Source organism: Trachypithecus francoisi, unplaced genomic scaffold (genome assembly GCF_009764315.1).
Source record: "Trachypithecus francoisi isolate TF-2019V2 unplaced genomic scaffold, Tfra_2.0 Lachesis_group15, whole genome shotgun sequence".
Lineage (NCBI taxonomy): Eukaryota > Metazoa > Chordata > Mammalia > Primates > Cercopithecidae > Trachypithecus > Trachypithecus francoisi.
In genome coordinates this window covers 18,408,234-18,425,795 of record NW_022681460.1, presented here as the reverse complement: position 1 = coordinate 18,425,795, position 17,562 = coordinate 18,408,234, and the positions used below count along the sequence as shown (strand labels likewise).

General features: G+C 42.1%; 1 pseudogene; it reads right to left on the bottom strand.

Annotated features, from left to right (window-relative positions):
- Positions 1–679: 679 nt before the first annotated feature.
- LOC117096994 lies at positions 680–16,597 on the bottom strand (annotated as a pseudogene).
- Positions 16,598–17,562: the final 965 nt, after the last annotated feature.

Sequence of the window (17,562 nt, the reverse complement as noted above, 5' to 3'; positions counted from 1 at the left end):
ACGGACCGTTTCCTTACCAGCCAAGAGAAGCTATATCTTAAATAACTGAAGCAAAATTATATTTGTCAAATTACAAGAGCAAAGAGCATTTTCACAAGTCAGTCGTCTTGTCTATAATCAACTCAACTTCCTAAATACTAAATATTCAGTAATCTGGCTATAGATTTCTGGATTGTTGAAACAAACGAATAATGCTTAATAAAGCTCAGAAATTGTAAATTTGATAAAGCTCAGAATTGTCAGCTATGTCTTCATACTGTGAATCCAGCAGACTGAGGAATAACAAAAGTGAGTTTGCCAACCCTCTTAAAGATGCATTTGGACTCTGAAGTCCAAGGCAACTATTTGCCTTGTGTGGTTTCCCCACACCCCAGCTCGGGTGTGTTCACCCACAGATTGTTTAGTCTGCAACTGGAGAGCTGACCATGATCTCAAACTTGGTTAATTCTGCTGCAGATTATTTTGTTTTTCATTTAAAAAAATACAATGTGACTTAGTTATAAATGAGAACAAATTAACAATGAACAATATTTCAAAAGTTGAAAAAGGTGGCACAGACACTAACAGTACTGAATATCATCTTCAGATTTAGAGTTTTTTGTGACTTAATTACATAAAGGTGAGGAGTCAGTTTTGCAACCTAAAAATATTTACTTATTAGAACTATATTAATGCTTTAGTAAACTATATAAAAAAAGATGAGACAGATGTGCATTTACAGAACTGCATGCCAGTCAGGCCAGGTCCCTGCAAAGGGAATTCCCCGAATGATCTCATTCATCTGTGAAGACTCAGAGCAATCCTTGTTTACACGTATGCATTCATCTACTTCTCCAGCATGGCCAGCCCTCCGCTTCTTGGTGGTTTCTCTCTACTGTGAATGTGCATGTCCAGTTATCTGCTTCTTAGAGTAGACATTTACCTTCCTCATCCATCAGCCTTTGGAGGAGGACTGGGGACATGCAGACGATTGATTTGACCTGTTTTCCCACAAGGTTTCCTGGTGGTCGTCTTCCATGATCATGTCTGGAATCAGATGTGTTTCCATAGCCTCTTCTTTTTTTCACATGTTGCTGAAGCAGAGTTTTGAAAAACAAAATCACAAACTTGGCTATTCTTCAGAAGAAATATGTTATCTAAGATAATCTCTATGGAGATAGACTCTGCTGTCCAACACTTGTCCATTGAAGATGTAAGCCATCCTGCCCCACTCCCCCACTTTGGAGCAACTTGCAGATGAATTTAGCTGGACTAACGCCAGTTCTCAGTTTGAGCCTAAGATGATTCGAACTTGTGTTTTGAATTGGGGAACAGCACTGAATGATGGCTTTTCAGCTGTAGAACAGAAGAAATATTTATTTTTATTTATTTTATTTTATTTTATTTTGAGACATGAGTCTCGCTCTGTCGCCCAGGCTGGAGCACAGTGGCGCGATCTCTGCTCACTACAACCTCTGCCTCCCAGGTTCAAGCAATTCTCCTGTCTCAGCCTCCTAAGTTACAGGCGTGTCCCACCTTGTCTGACTATTTTTGTATTTTTAGTAGAGACGGGGTTTTGCCATGTTGGCCAGGCTGGTTTCCAAAACCTGATCTCAGGTGATCCACCCACCTCGGCCTTCCAAAGTGCTGGGATTACAGTCATGAGACACCATGCCTGGTCGGAAATCTTTATTTTAAACTTTTTTATATGCATCTGGGAGAAAAAGTAAGGTGAGGAGGACTTGCATCACAGATACCAGTTCCTTGGGGAATTCCTGGAGACCAGGGGTCTGCAAACTATGGTTCACAGGGCCAAATCAAGCTCAGGGTCTGTTTTTGTACTGTCTGCAAGTTAGTAATAGTACTTTTTAAAGTTTGTGAAGAAGAAAAACAACAAAGAATAATATTAGATGGAGATGCCATGTGACCTGCAAAGCCTAAAATATTTACAATCTGCCCCTGGGCAGTTCACCAACCGTGGACTATAGACTCGTGTCTGCACTCTCTGGAGAAAGGGGATGAATGCAGCAGGTGAAATCAATGCAAGGTCAGAGATGGAGAAAAATAATATTCTTCCACCTCTCTGAAGATCACAGCATGACTCTGGCAGAGTTAAGATTCTCGAAAAATCAATACTTGAGGACAGAAGATTTTTGGTGCCCGGGAAGACCATGCTTTGGGCAGAGACATCAGCCTCCCCAGGACACCAATGGCAGCTATGGAGGCGTGAGGTGGCCTTCCTGTGACTTCATGAGCAGCCAGCGTCACAGTGAGAGTCAGAATTCCTTTCCACAGAGAAACAACCTCTGGGGACTTGCAAATGTAATTTGTGAATTGGGGAGGGGTTGAACCCTTTCCGGAAGAGGTGAGTCAAAAGCCAGTGAAACTTTAGCTATTCATGGTGTAGAAAGAAAAAAAGTGGCAGAGTCCCCTGGCCTAGTCTTTTTCTATGATGTCACTTTTAGAGAACACAGACCAAAAATCAAAAGCAAATTAAGCCGGGTGCAGTGGCTCACACCTGTAATCCCAGCATTTTGGGAGGCTGAGGCAGGAGGATCACTTGAGGTCAGGATTTGGAGACTAGCCTGGCCAATATGGCAAAACTCCCTTCTCTATTAAAAATACAAAAATGGCCAGGCATGGTGACTCACACCTGTAATCCCAGCACTTTGGGAGGCCGAGGTGGGCGGATCATGAGGTCAGGAGATCGAGACCATCCTGGCTAACACAGTGAAACCCCGTCTCTACTAAAAATACAAAAAAATTAGCCAGGCGTGGTGACGAGCGCCTGTAGTCCCAGCTGCTCGGGAGGCTGAGGCAGGAGAATGGCATGAACCTGGGAGGCGGAGCTTGCAGTGAGCCGAGATTGTGCCACTGACCTCCAGCCCGGGCGACAGAGCAAGACTCCGTTTCAAAAAAAAAAAAAAAGAAAAAATTAGCCAGGTGTGGTGGTGCACACATATCATCCCAGCTGTTCAGGAGGCTGAGGCAGAAGAATAGATTGAACGCAGGAGACAGAGGTTGTAGTGAACCGAGATCACGCCACTGCACTCCAGCCTGGGTGACAGACTCCATTTCAAAAACATAAATAAATTAAATTAAATCAAAAAGGGCAAATTAATGTGACTCTTTACCTGTATCTCTCAAGTGACATTCAAATGGAAATATGGTTTATAATCTCCAGTCCCCCTTCCTCCAGGCTCCCACTCTCTCATGCCCTGTAGCTTCCTCAGGATCCACTCCCACTCCCTATTCCTGTTTCCTTTCCATGCCTTTTCTGACACAGTCCTTCCACTATGAACCTGATCTGAAAGATGACTGTGAGTTAAGATCAGGATGGGGGTGAAGTGGCACAGAACGCTGAGCAAGAAGCACGAGAATATTCCTCTAGGGTTACGGGAAGGGAAAGCTGGGAATCCGTATGCATTCATCATTGTCCTGATGCATTGTTCATAGGAATCTGGTCCTTCCCCACCCCGAGGCTAGGGAGGCCAAGGGAAACTTTAGCTACACCAAATCGTGAAACTGAAATTTGTATTTAGTTCACTAGCTTTTCCCTTTTCTGCAAATTTTCCCACCATTCAGTGACTTAACACGTTTTAAAAACACTTATGGAGGCCGGGCGCGGTGGCTCAAGCCTGTAATCCCAGCACTTTGGGAGCCCAAGACGGGCGGATCACAAGGTCAGGAAATCGAGACCATCCTGGCTAACACGGTGAAACCCCGTCTCTACTAAAAAATACAAAAAACTAGCTGGGCGAGGTGGCGGGCGCCTGTAGTCCCAGCTACATGGGAGGCTGAGGCAGGAGAATGGCATGAACCCCGGAGGCAGAGCTTGCAGTGAGCTGAGATCCGGCCACTGCACTGCAGCCTGGGTGACAGAGCGAGACTCCGTCTCAAAAAAAAAAAAAAAAAAAAAAACACTTATGGAATACCTTCTATGTGCTCATAGTTCAGAAAGAAATATTCTAGACAGCTAGACAGACAAGTAAACAAATAATTACATGACTATAATAAACACTATAATAGAGTTGTAAGAGTATAATATAAAACAATGATTATTTTGCACTTCCCCCTTCCCAAAATTTAGTGGGCTAAACAAGAAAGCAGTTTGTTTCTCTTTTACATAGCAGTTCAAGTGTAAGTAGCCAAGGGATGCTATGGTGGTTCCACAGTGATGGGGATCCAGGTTCCTTCTATCTTGTTGCGCATTCATCCCTTAGGGTGTTCTGCACAAATAACTCACCACCACATCTGCTGGGTCTGTATCCCAACTAGCAGGGAAGTGAGGGGAGAGAGAAAGTTACTTCCTTTAAGGAGGTAGCCTGGAACTTTGATTCTGCTCATAGAATTTATCATTTAATCACATACAGCTGCCCGGGAGGCTGGGCAATGTGGTCTTTAGCTGGATAGCCATATGCCACCAAAAGCCTGTGTTTTGTATTTACTAAATGAAGAAGCGGAGGATGGATTTTGGGAATAACTCATAGTCTCTGCTACAAATTACAGCTAATTCAATATTCCCCAAGATTATGTTGGTCAAAAAATAATTTGTTCTCAGTAGTAATGACTTTTAACCCTACCGTTTCCCCTACATCCCAGAACATGACCACGAGATGTAGCCAACATCTGGAAAAGCCACAAAACATTCAAAGGGGAAGTATAAAAGACAGATCCTTCTGGTACAGGCGGTATAAGGCTTTTGCTAAACAATTCAAGGATCTAAGCTAAGGAATCTGGGTGGCAAATAGCATTTGGCTCTCCTCCTAACACATGTGTTCCACCTATTCACGATGAAAAAGCAGAGAGTACCTAGAACTACTCAAAGTTTGAGATTTATCGACATGTAGCATCTGCTCCCATCTATTTCTATCCACCTGCTGCACATCAACTTCAGTGGTTCCTCACAGTCCCCCCAAAATTGCTCTTCATTTTACACTTCACAGTCAACCTCAACAATGCTCCAACAACCTGGTAGAAGAAGTACCACAACTTCCACAAGGTTGAATGCCTAGAGTAGTAGGAGGAGTATGAACAAGAGGGGTGTTTGCAAAGCTTACCTCCCCATTAAGAAGGATGCACACTAGAGGGGTCAGATGCTGCCATTTTGATACAGACTTTGAGGTAGCTATTTTGACCAGACTAAAACCAAACCATTGATGTTTTATTTTTCCAAATAAAAACTACTTTAATATTTTTATCTGATGACAAAACTAACAAATACTCACTTTGAAAGAACCTGACAGTGCCAGAAATTTTGCACAGGTGCCTAAATAAAATAAAGCCATCCAATACAAAATACTTGATGGGTATTTTTTCCCCCAGAATTTGTTCATTGCATAGGTATAAAAATTGCTGGTTGGATTTTCTGAGAAGCAGATTCTGAGACAGAGTTTGCTGTATAGTGTCTCGTTGAAGAATTGTCCTTGAGGTTAATACCTATGGAAAGAAGGGAAAGAAAACAAAATTGGATGGAGCGAGAATTCCAGCTACATCATAGGCCTGACAACAGACTTAACCATCCCCACAAGGATTCTACAGTGTAAATGGCCCATCAGAGTTGTTCTGTGTTGGGCTGAAGTGGCCTGGCCTTATACTCCTACCTCCATCAGGATGTGCGCGTCCTACCTGTTCAGGAGAGGTGACTCTGCAGCTGAGGCAGTCCCTGAAGGGACAGCTGGGACAAAATATCCTTCTTCGAAGGGGGATCTGGGTATGTTTCTTCTACCCTGCCCTACACACACACACACACACCGTTTATATAGCTTTAAACGAAAATATGATCATATTATCTATGCTGTTATGACACTGACATTTTTTGCTTAGCAACTTAATGTAAACATTTCCCCATGACCCGAAATATAGATCCCATTCATTTTTAATTACTGCAGATTTTCTCTTGAGTTGTACAATACTTCATCAAATCCCTGTTGATGGGCATCTGAGAACCTTCCTAATTTCTGCCTCTACAAATAACTTGATCATGAACATACTAATGTTTATATATATTTACACATATGTAATTATTGCCATAAAATAATTCCCCCAAGTGGTATTGCTGAGCCAAAAGGTTTGCATTTTTGACATTTTGAGGTATGATGCTAAATTACTTCCCAGAAGGCTGCGCCAGCCTATCAGAGCACTGAGGGTAAGCCACATCAATCTTTTTTTTTTTTTTTTTTTGAGACAAAGCCTCATTCTGTTGCCCAGGCTGGAGTGCAGTGGCACAATCACTGCAACCTTCACCTCCTGGGTTCAAGCAATTCTGCTGCCTCAGCCTCCCAAGTAGCTGAGATTACAGGTATGCACCACCATGCCCAGCTAATTTTTGTATTTTTAGTAGAGACGGGGTTTCAGCATGTTGGCCAGGCTGGTGTTGAACTCCTGACCTCAAGTGATTCACCCATCGTGGCTTCCCAAAGTGCTGGGATTACAGGTGTGAGCCACTGCACCTGGCCCACATCAGTCTTCTTAATCTTTGCTAATCTCATAGGTGAAAAATAGCTCATTTCTTTCTTTTTTTTTTTTTTTGAGACGGAGTCTCGCTGTGTCGCCCAGGCTGGAGTGCAGTGGCTGGATCTCGGCTCACTGCAACCTCCGCCTCCCGGGTTTATGCCATTCTCCTGCCTCAGCCTCCCAAGTAGCTGGGACTACAGGTGCCCGTCACCTCGCCCGGCTAGTTTTTTTGTATTTTTTTTTTTTTTAATAGAGATGGGGTTTCACCGTGTTAGCCAGGATGGTCTCGATCTCCTGACCTCGTGATCCGCCCATCTCGGCCTCCCAAAGTGCTGGGATTACAGGCTTGAGCAACCGCGCCCGGCCCATTGATTTCTTAATCACATTCATTGATGGATGTTAGGTTAAAGCTGTTTCATATCTTGACAGATCGTATGTTTTCATTTCTCTCTCCCTTTATGAATTATCTCTACCCATCCTTTGCACATTTTTCTCTGGTTTGCAAGTATCTGTTATATTGAGGTTAATAAACCTGTCTGGTATATACGATGTAGTATTATTTCCTAATACATCATTTGCATCTTAATTTTTTCTTTAAAAAAAACACATTATTTTTTGGAAAAAAAATCCATTAAATCCATCTCTTGTCTCTTTTAGAGATTCTGGTTTAGATGTTACTCCTTACCAGTTTCTCTCTACCCTAAGTTTACGGAGATATTCACCTGAATTTTCTTCTGGTACTTTTATAAATCCTCACTTTCACATTTTCTATTAGTAAACAGTGTAAAAAATAGACATTCTCTTCATCAGTGCACTTCTTAATCTCGTCTAATTCTCAAACCACACTGAGTTACCTGTTACTGAGAAAAGTAATAAAGAAAACATTGGTTTTACATTTCAAAATGGTCATTTTGATGGAATTGCATCTAGCTGGCTGCTTTAATAGTCTTACTCCATCAGAAATACCCCTAAACACCCGCCGTGGGAGGCTGAGTTGGGAGGGGTTTCTTTCAGCCTCTAGCACGCTAACCTCAGGCAACTCACTGAGGTGTGAGCTAAGGGCACACCTGTGAGCAAAATGAAGTTCCAGAAGTCAGCACATCTTCTAGGCATTCTTCCTGCTCACCCCTACCTTACCCCACAGTGCCCTTTCCTCCCACACAATTGCTGGCTGCAGGTTTCCTGGCTCTGTACCAAGGTGTCTCTAGGGGTTATCCACTGTACTTTTCCCTCCTGGCTTAAAAAAAAAACTTTATTGAGGTATAATTTACATACCATAAAATCCACCCCTTTAAAATCTATACTGCAGTGATGTTTTACAAAATATACTGAGTTGTGCAACAGCTACAATCTGGTTTTAGAACATTTTTGTCACCCCAATAAAGTCCTTCCTGCCCATTTACGGCTAATCCCCATGCCCTCCCCAGCCCCAGGCAATCACTGATCTCCTTTCTATAGAGTTGCCTTTTCTTGGCATATCAGATAAATGGAATCATATACTCCTCTAGTTTTGACACTGCCTCTTATCTCCAGTGAGAAATTCCAGATTCAGCCTCAGCTGTATGGAAACTGACCTGCAAACAAAATGCAGGTTCACGTAGCTAACAGATGAGAGCTCTGACTCAAGTCAAGTTCTCGTGGTGCCAAATTCTTTCCAGTCCTTCCTACATTCCTGATCTGGCTACATTTTCAGTGTATGGAAAATTTGGTGATGGCCCTTTAAAATAAGTCGCAAAGATTACTGGCCTTTTGATACACATGGGCACGGATGTCATGACTCTTTTCAGCCACCAGAGGGTGCCCCAAAGATCTATCTTTGAATTGGCTTTTGCTTGTTACTGTTAGATATCCTAAGAAAGATAATGTGAGTTGTCACCTGATTCTGGGTGAGTTTTTTTCCAAAACATTTTTCCTCTGTGAGTAATTGCAAATAGCAATGGAGAATAAAAACTAGAAACTGTTTTTTTGTGCACACTGAAAGGTTTCTTTCAGGCTTTTAAGAGGGAGATGTTAAAAAAACATAATAAAAAAGGAAAATACAGACTTGATCTAAGAAACTGGTGAAGAGTTCTTAAATTATGGCAATCCAGCATGACAGATATCAATTAACCAAAATATTAAGGTGTTTTTGCTAATCTTTGCATATTTACATAACTAAATCAATCCTTTGAGGGAGAAGGGAAATGGAAACACATTTTTAAATTAAGTTACCCAAATCCAGTATTTGCATAGCTAGAATTAACTGGATAAAAATTGAGTATGACAACTGAATTTAACTTTTTTAAAAATAATTTTAAGGCCAGGCATGGTGGCTCGTGCCTGTAATCCTAGCACTTTGGGAGGCTGAGGCAAGTGGATCACTTGAGGTCAGGAGTTCAAGACCAGCCTGGCCAACATAGTAAAACCCCATCTCTAGTAAAAATACAAAAAAAAAAAAAAAAAAAACCGGGCATGGTGGCACATGCCTGTAATCCCAGCTACTTGGGAGGATGAGACAGGAGAATTGCTTGAACCTGGGAGGCAGAGGTTGCAGTGAGCCAAGATCGCGTCACTACACTCCAGCCTGGGCAACCGAGCAAGACTCTGTCTCAAAAAACAAAACAAAACAAAACAAAACAAACAAAAAAACAGCAACAAAAGAAAAATAATTTTGTTGTGATGTTGTTGCGGCTATCTAGACTAAAAGTGACTGAATTCAGTTGTCAATTTTGACTTTAAGAGGTGCTCAGCATTGCAGTCTCCAGGATCCAGAGGGCAGATGTATCTCTTGACCTCCTCCAACTGAACACCTCCTTCATTTTCTTTATTCTGGATGGATGGATGGATGGATGGATGGTTGAATGGACAGAGGCTGCTCAGCAGGCAGGATGACAGCTCCTGGGAGCATATTCAGAAGAATTTGATGATGAACTATGCTAAGGACCATGCCTGCCACTTGTCAGTCACTGGGTAATGACATATGTCTGGTAGTGCTATGTTCCCTTCAAGGACTGCGTGATCCCCAGAAATGGCTGCAGCTATAGAACCAGTATTGGACCAGAGTCACAAGACCTGGGTTTCAGGACTGGATCTTCCTATACCTCGCGATGTGTCACTTAACCCTTATGTAAGGGTTCTCATTTCTAAAAATCTATAAAATGGCAATGATAATAATATTTGCCTTAATTATCCTCTCACAGGGATATTTCAAGGATTAAATGGAATAATAATGGATAATAATGGAAAATAATAGATCATGCTAGATAAATGCAAAGTACTATTATTATAGCACTATGTCTATGTAAGAAAGAGAGAAAAAGAGGCAGAGGTAAATACTCAAAGACAGAAGAAAGAGAGAAGATAGAAGCTTGGAGAGTGAGAGGGAGAGAAGACAATCTCCATTCCAAAGGCATGATTCTTCCTGCAATCATGCTAAGGTATAAAAGGTCATCTTTCCTCATTTGCATATAGCCACCCCCTCTGAAGAATAGCAAATAATCCATTCTAGTCTCAGGAGATTATTGTACCAATATTATTCAAACATCAGAACCTTTAAAATGTGTTTATGCTTTTCCATGAGAATTAGTTGCTTTTAAAATGTTAAATGTCCCAACAAATCCCAGGATTGGATAGTGCCAGTTAAAAATCTCACATTGACTGGAATGGAGAGGCCAAGAATTGACTCACCAGGAGTGGGAAGGTGTGACTTTTACACCTACCCTTCACTTGACAAGTCAGTCATTCTTGAAAACTCTGCCCCTAAGTGAAACATTGTTAAATGGCATCTATTTCCATTATTTTTAATGGGAGAAGTTCCCGTGTGATCCAGTGCATGTAGTTGGCTCCCTAGGTACTGAGTGTTTGCTTGAGAAACACTTGCTTCCTCCATTTATGGCATTTACAGCCTATGATGAGCTGCATCAACACTTGGGCTGGAAACTGGATTTACGGAGGCTGTTGAAAAGGGTAGATGACACTGAAAGGAAGATGTGGAGAGCTTCCAAAAATAGCAAACCTTCAAGTACTGTCCAAGTGTCTAATTCTATGCAATTAATTAATAGGCTAATGAGGAAGCACAGCATTCTGGTCACGTGGGTAAGGTCCCTGTAGCCTCTGGAAGGCGGCATTTTTATTATGGGTTTCTATCCCAAATTACAGGCAATTCAGACTCGGGCCATCGGATACCCCCTGACTAGAAGTCTGTTTAAACTGATGAAACCATAATGTCAAAAAACATTACTTTAAAAAATTGTGGTAAAATATGCATAACATAAAATTTACCATTTGGATCATTTTTAAGAGTGTAGTTCAGGCCGGGCGCGGTGGCTCAAGCCTGTAATCCCAGCACTTTGGGAGGCCGAGACGGGCGGATCACGAGGTCAGGAGATCGAGACCATCCTGGCTAACACAGTGAAACCCCGTCTCTACTAAAAATACAAAAAACTAGCCGGGCGAGATGGCGGGCGCCTGTAGTCCCAGCTACTCGGGAGGCTGAGGCAGGAGAATGGCGTGAACCCGGGAGGCGGAGCTTGCAGTGAGCTGAGATCCGGCCACTGCACTCCAGCCCGGGCGACAGAGCGAGACTCCGCCTCAAAAAAAAAAAAAAAAAAAAAAAAAAAAAAAAAAAAAAGAGTGTAGTTCATGAGCATTAAGTGAATTACCAGTGTTGTGTAACCATCACCACTATCCATTTCCAGAATGTTTTCATTATCTCAATCGGAAACGTTTTAGCTGTTAAATAATAACACCCCCTTCCCCCACCGTGCAGCCCCTGGTAACCACAAAATACCACCTTTACAAATGTATTCATTTAGTGTGTCCTGGCATGAGAAAGTCACCATACAAAAAGGGAAAGTGGGGGAGTTGTTATTTGAAAAATAGTAAAACTCTGCAAGAGTTGTTCTAGTGAAAATCATAGACCTGTCTATCTTGTCTTAACACGGTGAGCATCAGAACTGCGCAGCGATCTTCAATGATGCTATGCATTGGGAGCAAGCTGTGTTTGCTGAGCGCAGACAAAGCTCCCACACGAGTGGTGGCAGTACTGGACAAAGTGAGAATGTTGAGGACTCCCCTGTGAACCCAGAAGGAGCCCTGGCAAGCTGGGAGGTGGAGCGGCTTGTCTGGGGTCAGGAGCAGGGGACCCAGAAGGAGCCCAGGCAAGCTGGGAGGTGTGGGGCCCTCTCTGGGGTCAGGAGCAGAGGCAAGGCCATGCTCCCAACCAAAAAATGTATGGTAATCATCATCTGAATTCTGAACATTATTCCAAAGCAAAAAATTTAATTAGTACCCAAAGGGACATTGTTCTATAATTTGAAACACCTGCCCAATGATCCCTTGAATAAAATTCAATCTTTATATACATACTTTTAAAACAGCTTTTTTAAAACAGAAAGCACTGTAGTGAAGACATTAAGTAATAGGAATAATGATCTATGTTTAATTGGACTGCCAAAGTCTCTTCTTTTATACTTTGTTTACAATCTTAGACTCCTACTCAAACTGACCCCTCTTAGGAGCCTGCTTTTTCTAAAAAAACAAGAATTTTGTGGTGAAGGAAATAGACATACTTAAAGGCTTTCTAGGCTTCTCTGCCCCAAGGTGTTTTGCTAATCTGTACCAGAACATTCTTGAAAGGAGAAAAAGAAAAGAGAAAGGAATTCTTTGTAAAGAGAAGAATCTGCCTTTGGGCACTTTTAGCACAATTGCCTATTAATCTGCAACCCAGTTAAGAGAACGGGAAATAATATTTATTGTGCATGCTGCTTTCAACAGCAACAGCTAACATGCATCTGAACGTTTACTACATTGCAGGCACTATGGAAATCTTTTCTAATTTCATTTGTTTATCACAACTACCTGATAAACAGATAATAATTTTTATGACTATTATAGAGAGAGAGGAAACTGAGACTTGAAGATCTTAAGCAGCTTGCCCAGAGTCACACAGCAAGTAAATGGTTGAGCCAGAATTTGAATCCTAAGTAGTCTGACCCCAGGTGCCTTACTGGATTCAACTTTCCTGGTTTAACTCATGTAAAACCTCTATAAGGTAAATAATTTTTACCTGTATTTTACAGATGAGAAAACTGGAGTTTAGAATACATTCAGGTACCACATAACATGCATAACGTGGTCAAAGGCAGACCACATATATGATGGTGGCCCCATAAGATGATAACAGAGCTGAAAAATTCCTATAGCCTAGTGGTGTCCTAGCCATCTTCATACTGTAGCACTGTGCATTTCCTACGGGTTTGTGGTGACGCTGGTGTAAAGTAACCTACTGCACTGACCGTTGTCTAAAGGTATGGCACATGAAATTATGTAGAGTACATAATACTTGATAATGATAATAAATGACTATGTTACTGGTTTATATTTTTTATCTGTATTTGGCACGTACTTCTACTTATTAAAAAAATCTAACTGTAGGCCAGGTGCAGTGGCTCACGCCTGTAATCCCAGCACTTTGGGAGGTCGAGGTGGGTGAACCACCTGAGGTCAGTAGTTTGAGACCAGTCTGGTCAACATGGTGAAACCCCGTCTCTACTAAAAATACAAAAAAATTAGCTGGCTGTGGTGGCGGGCGCTTGTAATCCCAGCTACTTGGGAGGCTAAGGCGGGAGAATGGTTTGAACCCAGGAGGCAGAGGTTGCAGTGAGCTGAAATTGTGGCACTGTGCTCCAGTCTGGGTGACAGAGTGAGACTCTGTCTCAAACAAACAAACAAACAAAAAAACAAAAACTAACTGTAGAACAGCCTTAAACAGGTTCTTCAGGAGGAATTCCAGAAGAAGGCATTGTTATCGTAGGAGATGACAGCTCCATGCATGTTATTGCCGCTGAAGACCTTCCAGTGGGACAAAACGTGGAGGTGGAAGACAGTGATATTGATGATCCTGACCCTGAATAAGCTTAGGCTACTGTGTGTGTCTTAGTTTTTAACAAAAAAGCTTAAAAAGTAAAAAAAAAAAAAAAAAAATTAAGTAGATAGAGGCTTATAGAATAAGGAGATGAAAAAAGAAAATATTTTTGAACAGTTGTACAGTGTGTGTTAAGCTACATGTTATAAGTCAAAAGTTAAAACAATTTAGAGTTTATCAAATAAATAAGTTACCATAAGTGAAGATTAACTTTAACTTATTATTGAAGAAAGAAAAATTTTAAAATAAATTTAGTGTAGTCTAAATGTACCATGTTTATAAAGTCTATAATTGTGCACAGTAATGTCCTAGACCTTCTCATTCACTGACTCACCCAGAGAAACTTTCAGTTCTGCAAGCTCTTCATGGTAAGTGACCTATACAAGTGTAGCATTTATATCTATTATACTGTATTTTTACTGTACCTTTTATCCATTTAGATTGGCTTAGATACCTAATTGCTTGCCATTGTATCACAATTGTGGACAGTATTCAGTACAGTAATGTACTGAATGGGCTGTACAGGTTTGTAGCTTAGGAGCAATGGGTTTTACCGTAGATACCACAGCAATATCATATATCCCAGGCGTTGTGAACCCTGAAAAAGCTAACACTTTGAGATGGATCCTGAGTGGCTAACTGGGTCTAAATTCTGAGTGGAGCTGAGAGCCAATTGCTGACTGAAGGTTACACACATACCTTGTGCCAGCTGAACAGTAGATAAACTTTGGACCTTTCAAATCTGTCTGTTCCCATTTGTGCCTCCAGAATCAATTGCCACTGGAAGGCCCTATTCTGCCACCTGAACGTCGTCAATGAACTTTGTCTGGTGATCAGTTTTAACATCAACCAATTTTAACTGAACAAGCTTGCATCTTTCATTTGCATCGTGGACTGGAGTGGGAACTTGGGTGGGAACGTTCCCTGTATATGACAGCCTCTCTGCTCTGGTGGAGTGCACCTTTGTTTTATACCAAAGGCTGTGTCTCCTTGGTTTGCAAACTGCTTGCTGGAATGAAGTCTCTTTCTCTTTTAAATGGGATTCCTTTTTAGTGGAAATGTTAAGTGTGTGTAGTAGGCTATACCGTCTAGGTTTGTGTAAGTACACTTACGACGTTTGCACAATGATGAAATCACCTAAGGATGCATTTCTCAGAGACACAGGACTGGAGTTAATTGACCCAAGATTGCGGCTAATATTTGATGGGGCTGAGAATCAGGCCTGATGTTATTAGACCCTCAAGCCCTGGTTCTTTCCGTTAAACACATGGTCTATTAGCTGCTGCCATTCCCAGAGGCCACTTTAAAAACACAGGGGAAATTGAATTTACACATAGCAAGAGCAGTTTCATGGCAGTTCATCACTCCCACCAAGCTTTTACTCCTAGGAAGGCTTCAGGTCTGATAAATCTTTGCACATGTTCTTTATCCCTCCTTGCAAGTCGCTTGAATGGTACTTGACACAAATCAGATAATCAAGATTCATTCACTGAAAGGGATGAAAATAACACAAAGTTTGCCTACATGCTCTCTGACACTGATAGGAATCACCAAAGAACAGATGTGCAGGACCCAGAGGAAAGAACAGAGAACACACGATAATACATTTACAAGAGTTTCATGAAATGATTAAGAGGAAGTGTCTTTACTCTTAAGCATTTGTTTTTTTCCTCAGGGAAAAGCAACTCCAACAATCTGAACTCTGTATAATTTAGGACAGGAGCTTCTCCTTACACTCTATGAAATTCTTGCCAACTTAAACTTATGACTCAATCTTCTCTCCAAACCCAAATGTGATGCCAAATTCAGACTGAGAGAAAAAAAATATAAAAATATATAAATCTAATTTTTATTTAAAAATGAATACCCATGTGACTATTGGAAGAAAATAATGGTTATAATCAGACCAGGCGTGGTGGCTCATGCCTATAATCCCACACTTTGGGAGGTCAAGGTGGGCAGATCACTTGAGGTCAGGAGTTCAAGACCAGCCTGACCAACATGGTGAGACCCCATCTCTACTAAAAATACAAAAAGTAACCAGGTATGATAGCTGACACCTGTAATCCCAGCTACTTGGGAGGCTGAGGCACAAGAATCACTTGAACCTGGGAGGTGGAGGTTGCAGTGAGCCAAGATCCTGCCACTGCACTCCAGCCTAGGCAAAAGAGTGAGACTGTCTCAAAAAAAAAAAAAAAAAAAAGAAAGGCTATAATCACCTCAAAGTAAACACTATGTTCGGTCAGGGAGTGGGTCAACTAATAATAAAAGAAAACCTGTTTTCCATAAGTCTTAAATTATCCTATGGTAATTTTAATATAAGCAATTACTTTGGCAATGTGAAGAATCGATGCTAATTTACCTGTTTTATAGGTAGATTATGGAGTCCTTTTTAAATATGGTTAAAATATCTAAGTTGCTGCCTAAAACGCTTTAATGCACATGTAGAGGGGAACACTGCATAGTCCAAATAGCTTTTGTTTCAGACTGAGATGTAAAGGCCAAGAAGAGGAAGTTGAGCAAGCAAGTTGACTGCCCAAACCAGATTGAGAAAGATCATCATAGGAACAATACTTGCAGAACTAGATGCTCAGCTTCCTTTTCTTTCTTCCTCTGTTTACCAAGGGCAAGAAAAGACAGATACTGAAAGCTTAGAACTCAGTAGGGCAGCTAGCGCTTTCCTTTGAAGGAGCAGTAAGCGGACACGGCTGAAACCATGTTTGTTTCAGCAGCTGCTGGAAGGAAATGCTTTCTTCTCCTCATATGTCACCTAAACCAGCAGTTTCCAATTGCCTTCCTCTGAAAGTTTCCACTGCCCTCATTCAGAGACTAGTTCCCTGTGGGGTAAGAGAACAATGAAGACAACTAGAGTTGGGTCAGAAAACCACCTCAGCCATCAAGATGGCACCTGCTTCTCGTGGCAATCCTTTGCTTTCCTACTCACCTTCGTCCTTTACTGTCCCTCCCTTCCCTTTAGACTGTCAAGGTTGTGCTCTTTAAACTGCTCACTCAAACATCCCCTTGATGTTTTCTCCAACCGCATTCTTTCTCTTTGGCATTTCTGCTCCATTTGACTGTGCAGATCACTGTCTTACTTTACAATGCAGGTGGAACCTCAAAGCATCTGCCTGAAAACTCTTTTCCAAATGGGAAGAGCGAAAGGCCGGCCTTTAGTGAGAATACCAAGGTCAGTGGTTGGCTTCAGGGCCAGGCAGTCAGATTGCTGGAATCCTGAAACTGGAAACCCTGAATGGAAAGTTGGAGGCCCCTATGATGGCTCACGCCTGTGATCCCAGCACTTTGGGAGGCTGAGGCAGGTGGATTGCGTGAGCCCAGGAGTTTGAGACCAACCTGGGCAAGATGGTGAGATCTGTCTCTAACAAAAAATGAAAACTTAGCTGGGCGTGTTGGCACATGCCTGTAGTCCCTACTACTCAGGATGCTGAGGTGGAAGAATCGCTTGAACCCAGGGGTTTGAGGCTGCTATGCTGTGAGCTGTGGTCATGCCACTGCACTCCAGCCTAAGTGACAGAGTGAGATCCCGTATCAAGGAAAGGAGAGAAAGAAAAGAAAGTTGGAAGCTCAGACTCACTAGAGACCACACAGGCATTGGGATAAGTCAGCACCCAAAGTTATGTAATTAGATACAAGAAGGAGTCTCGTGCCAGCAGTTATGTGCAGTGGGGAGTGTGGGGGCAGTGGGGATCTGTAGATGGGATGGCAACAAAGAGCCCGTCACTCTAGCCAGTAGGGCCAGAGGCTTTGGAGCTGGAGACCAGGCTCTGGATCTTAGGGTGACAGGGTGATCGAAGCCCTGCTCAGCAAGACACCAGTGGCAATTGTGACGTCTGATCCTTCCCACCAGAACCTACCTTTTTCTTTGGTTTCTGTACGTTATATTCCTTATCATCTCACTTAACCTCTTTGTTTGGCCTCCTTTATCTTTCTAGATTATCTCTCTTCACCCTAAATCCATCTGTTTTTCTCTGTGGATTCTCCCTCCTTAGAGAGTTCCCACCTTCTTTATTCACTATGTTCTGATGGCTCTGAAAATACCATCTCCAGCCGGGCCACGCACCTATGTTCTGATTCCTTAGCTTGAACAGTTTCCTGGACCATTCTCATGGATATTGCATTGTCACTTTATCAGGCCCACTGTGGACAGTCAGCTCTCACAGCAGACGGTTATGGCAAGGGTGCCACAGTCAAACTGAAATGTGGCA